Source organism: Eulemur rufifrons, chromosome 6 (assembly GCF_041146395.1).
Source record: "Eulemur rufifrons isolate Redbay chromosome 6, OSU_ERuf_1, whole genome shotgun sequence".
Taxonomy (NCBI): Eukaryota; Metazoa; Chordata; class Mammalia; order Primates; family Lemuridae; genus Eulemur; species Eulemur rufifrons.
The window spans coordinates 79572223-79578036 of NC_090988.1; the positions used below are offsets into that span (position 1 = coordinate 79572223).

At 41.4% G+C, this 5814-nt stretch overlaps 1 non-coding gene across 1 annotated transcript; it reads right to left on the reverse strand.

Annotated features, from left to right (window-relative positions):
* Window positions 1-3758: 3758 nt before the first annotated feature.
* Window positions 3759-3899, reverse strand: LOC138385489 (U4 spliceosomal RNA). Its single transcript, XR_011233727.1, has one exon. It is a non-coding gene; the product is annotated as a U4 spliceosomal RNA (small nuclear RNA).
* Between the last annotated feature and the right edge of the window lie 1915 nt (window positions 3900-5814).

Consider the following 5814-nt stretch of genomic DNA (forward strand, 5'->3'; position numbering starts at 1 on the left):
ACGAGGCAATCATGATAGTCCCCCGTACTTCCCCCAGTCTCTAAACAGACTAATCTAAACCACAGACTAATCTAAACCACTGAAGTTTTAGAAAGCCATTTCTCCTCTTTCTTCAAGGGCACACAGGCTGGCTAAAAGCAACCTCAATTTGCACTGCTAAGCAGAACATAAAAATCTCAGTTTGTAGCATCAGCACGCAAACTTAAGGTGAGCTGTGCAACTTTCTTCAAGATTAATGGATGAATGTTTGCCTTATATATAAATGAATAAAGTGCCTCTTGTGGTGAGCATCCCAAAACCAAGGAGTCAGTTCCAAAGCCAACTCCAGAAAATGAAACAAATGACAGCTCCCTTGGATGAAAAAACTTTATGCACAACGTGCACATATACAACCACACACATGTGTGCACACACATTTACATACCTTGTTTTTAAATCTTTTTTACTTTATATATATATATATATATATTTTTTTTTTTTGAGACAGAGTCTCACTTTGTTGCCCAGGCTAGAGTGAGTGCCGTGGTGTCAGCCTAGCTCACAGCAACCTCAAACTCCTGAGCTCAAGCGATCCTCCTGCCTCAGCCTCCCGAGTAGCTGGGACTACAGGCATGCGGCCACTATGCCCGGCTAATTTTTCTATATATATTTTTTTAGTTGTCCATATAATTTCTTTCTATTTTTAGTAGAGACGGGGTCTTGCTCTTGCTCAGGCTGGTCTCGAACTCCTGACCTTGAGCGATCCACCCGCCTCGGCCTCCCAGAGTGCTAGGATTACAGGCGTGAGCCACCGCGCCTGGCCTCTTTTTATATTATTTTTAAAGTCCTTCCTCTGGAACCCCACAAGAAAATAAAATAGATCATCTATAAGCATAAAATCACAAATAAATGAAATTATACTTAAAAGTAATAAATACTCAAAACTCGTTACTTTCTAATTGTTTTACTACAGTCTACTATTATCTATGTTCTTGAGATTATTTATACCTATTGTATCTGTAATGGTACAAATACTACATAATGGCGTTCTAAGGTGCATTTCTTCCCAAGTCTTTATTCAGGGACAATGCACTGTTAGCTTACAATTGGCTACAGTGGGAATACTTATACCATAGAAATCAGCAAACACTACAAATCAGTTTTGATTTATTGTTTTTTTTATTGTTTGGACTTAATAAAGTGATGGAGAAAATGTTAATAATACACTTTAAACTTAAAAGTATGTAGCGTCTGTAACCATTACATGGTGAATAGCACAAAAAATTGAGGAAATAGTCTTCCAATATTCAAAAATTATTATACTCAATAAAGAGGTCAATCATGTCATTGATAAACTAGTGAAGTTCTGACATCTTCATTGTTTCACTTTCTTCTTACTGGTTAGTGTAATGGAAAATATTAACCGACATTCATGTCAGAATTACTCATGTTCATCAGTTACAACCATTGGTTGGCTATGGATGTAAGATTTAGGGAAAAATCAACAAAAGTATTTTGTGACAATCAATTGGATATATAGAATTTAAAATACAAAGTATATATTTTATTTGTAAATTGTGTATTACTCTTTACAATTAAATGTAAAATAAGCATACACACATCCATCCATATGTATGTATGTATACAATACACACACATGTTGTAAGGATATAGGAAAAACCAAACTATTTTTCCTACACTCTACTTTCCACTCTCACAAAGTCACTCAACACTTCTGACACCGGATATCCTCTGTAGCAGACACCAGCTGGGTATCCTCTAATTCAATTCAATTCGGACACTAGCTACCCGGAGTTAGCATCAGATCCCATAGATTGAGGGCTCAATCCTACAAGACAGTCGCCTTCCAGTTCAGATGCCAGTCACAAGCACAAGTTGTGACCTCTGCTTCTGACCAACTGCTATAAATTGGATTTTACAACCTTCTCCTTGGGTTGGATTGATTTGCTACAGTGGCTCACAAAACTCAGGGGAACACTTATGTTTACAGTTTATTAACAAAGGATATAATAAATGATGAACAGTCAGTCGAGGGGATACCTAGGGCGAGGTCAGGGAGGGTCCTGAGCACAGGAGCTTCTGTCCCTGTGGAGTTGGGGTGCACCACCCTCTCGCCATGTGGATGTGTTCGCAAACCTGGAAACTCCCCAAAAATCAGTCCTTTGGGGTTTTTATGGAGACTTCACTACATAAGCATGATTGATTAAACCATTGGCCATTGGTGATTGGCTTAACCTTCAGCTCCTCCCTTCTCCCCAGAGGTCAGGGGTGGGGCCTGAAGGTTCCAACCCTCTCATAGCATGGTTGGTTTCCCTGGCAACTAGCCCCCATCTGGAGGCTATCCAGGAGCCCACCAATAGCAACTTTGTTAGCACAAAAGACCCTCCTATCACTCAGGAAACTACCGAAGTGTCAGGAACTGAGATCAAAGACCAAATAGCAGAGCAACAGATTCTCCTAGTGCCCCTGTCTGCAAGGGTTTTAGGAGCTCTGTGCCAGGAAGTGGGGATGCAGACTGAATCCATTATTTCACAATGTCACACGAGTGCGTTCACTTTTCCCCCAGAGAGCTGGTTGTTAAACATTCACCAGCACCACTGGCCTCACGTCGTCTTCCCCATATACCTTCCTGGACTTGTAATCTTCTGAGAAAGATCAAGTCCTTAACCTTTGCAGTTTGAAATTGAAAGTGAATGAAACCTGCCGGGGTGGACTTGGGTGACCCTTACAAAGCGCTTGTGATAGGAAAGACAAAACAAAAACAAAAATCCCCATGAGTTTAGAAAGAGCCGGAACCGGTGGGCTCACTTCGGCATCATGCAAAGGAAAGTGAAGGTTCTGGATCCATGAGAAGGTCCTCACTCAATCTCCTTGAAGGCAGCCTTCAAGAGACGACGCTGAGGAGCTGTGGCAGAGGGAATCCAGGGTGCTCTTGGCTTAGAGCTCACTGGGTTAATGACCATCAGCCCTAGTCCTGAGTCCAGCCTGCCCGACTTACAGTGGCAGGGACCGAGTGTCAGGGTGACAGTGTTAAGCAGTAACTTCTCTTCACAGAATTCAGGTTTCAGCTGAGCGAGCAGGCAGCATTCAGGACGATATAGGAAACTTCGGGCTCAAGCAGTTCAGTCTGACTTTCAGCTCCAAAGCTTTGGAGGTCAACCTGTGCCAATGCCCCAAGTTCCAAAGGGCTTTTGACTTCAAGCAGTGGCAGTGTTAGATGAGATTTGTTTTCCAGAGAAGTAACAGAAGCTTGATCTTAAAAGGAGGGTGGTGGGGAGGAAGAAAACGAAGAGGAGGAAAAGGATGGTTTGCCTGGTCTTCAAAGACCAACATCATTACCTTAGGTTCAAACCTAGCACCATGACAAAGACTATGACATTCATCTTAAAGCAGAAGCTAAATGAAAGGGTTCTCACACAGACAAATTTCTGTAGGTTGCCAAAGGGCAGTGTCCCAGGGTACGGGAGAGCTTGCCACCAAAGCCAGAGGTGGGGAGACAAAGGTAGAGAACGCTTCCTAAAGGACGAAGACACTTTAAAATGTACAGCATTTTTAGATAATAATTTTCTCGCCCTCTAAATTTTAGGCCCAACGTTGGACAAAGCTTCAGTTACTCTGACCTAAACTGTAGCTTCAGATCATTTAAACTAAGCTAAGTCATTTAAACTCTCTATTTTCTCTTATTGGTAAAATGGGGAGAATAGCACCCACCTCATAGTGTTATTGTACAGAGTTTTAAACATTTTTTTATTTTTCAATCCCCACAGGGACTGTCAAAAATTGCCAATGCCAACTATATTGCAAGTCATCATGGCGAGGTATTGGGAAAAGTTTTCAATTAGCAATAATCGAGCCTCAGATAAAACTCATTGGTTATGATACTGCCACTGCGCAAAGCTATATTGTACAGATTAAATGAGAACGTATATTATGTGCTTGGCACTTAGTAGATGGTCAATTAATGGTAGCCATGATTATTTTTACTTAGGCTTTTCAATCAGAATTATATCAGCAGTGCTTAAACTAGATTTTTAAAAAAATTATAAGAAAGTACTTGATTTTACTAGGGTTTATTTCTTTAATTTTTTTCTCTAAAATTAGCAATTGGTTCATCAATGGTTTCTGCAGAAAAGCTATTGAGGATTTATTTATTTATTTATTTATTTTAGAATAGGTTACTTGGGACTTGGGAAAAACAATCCAGTTTGACATGTGGTCCTATATAGGTGCCATCACTCATCTTTTTTATGTTACCTAAATTTCAGGCAGAGTGTGTAGGAAGACATAAATAGCCTCTGAAGGACTGTGCAAAGCAAACTTATAAAGATATGTGTGTATTTCAGGAAGAAAGTGCCCCTGGTGATTCTGATGTGTGCCCATAAATATTTATTTGAATGAATGGATGCCCAATCCCTAAACCCCACAGTGGAGAACCTCTGGGAGCATATTCAAATTCCGTTGCCAAGCTGTGCTTACTTGCCCTAATTTCCAGTTAACTTTAGCATGCCCAGAGGGTACATGGCACTACACTTTTAAGGACTTACTTCTAAGGACTTACCAAACAGATATTTCACGTTCTGGTAGGTCTCTGGCTCGGTAAGGGCTCACCCTGCCCTAGCCTGGGGCAAGGATGCACACAGGTATTTAGGGGTGGCCCCACTTCCTTCCCACAGTCAATTAAAGGGGAGGATCTAATAAAAAATCTACTTTCATCTTGAGAAGTAACAAAAGTGAGGTTAGTTTTGCTCTTTTCATGGAGGCGGTAATACGTTAAATTAGTGTCACCTTTGGGTAATTAGCCTCCTCTGAAGACCCTACAGAGTTCTTTGTATCCCTTTAGGGCACTGGCACCAGAAGGAGAATTCCACCTGCAATTGCCAGGAAGTTGGCTGTGCTCTGACTCAAAGTGCGCTCCTTTCCCTGCTGTAGTTTCTGCATTCTGTAAAGACGGAATCTCCAGCATTATCCTGACTCACACTCTGTGGTGTTTCTGCCTGAAAGGACACACATGACTTGTCCCTCCACTAGCAGGCTAGCAGCAAATGATGGCCAGGAGTGATTCGTGGACATATGTAATTTTCCCTGGGAATTTCACAAATGTTAGGGGAGAGGGCAATCTGAGAGATACCATACCACCTCCAAATCAACTAAGTCAGTGTTTGGAGCTTTCTCAGCGTTCAAGCCAAGTATCAATGAGGTCATTCTTGTAAGAGTATCCCAAATTTCAGTTCTACAAGCCTTTCCAAATATTTTCAGGGAAAACCCTGGAAATGATTGGAATCCCTGCTGGTCAATCCAGTATGGTCTTTGAGCATCAAGATTAGGGCTATTGGCATAGTTGTGACTTCATTTATTAACATATAATCCAGCTTGTGAAATCTGAGACCTAAGAGTTATTGGCAGCTTTATGTCATTGTTCTGATCAAGCTGTCTATTACGCCTGGCAGCTTTTGGTTGCTTCAAGCACCATTGCTGCTTATCAGTGGAGCCAGACACCTGATTATATCACTTTTGAGACTTCACAATTCAAGCACTGACAATTCAATTGGGATGCAGCTTTAGTCTGGCCTCTAATTCCACTGGACTCAATATAAATATCCTCCAATTCACAAAGTACCAATGCTTTGTGCTAGCTCCTGAAAGGGATGCCCCATAGCAAAGATTTCTGGGCCCTGTGGTATATTCCCTGGAACCAAGCTGACACATAATTCTAAAGATTTAGGACGAAACCCTCATATTGCCCCTAGCTTAATGGACTGAGGCCGCTGATGTCAAGTTGATACTACCTACAATGAATGGAGCCAACCCTCTGTG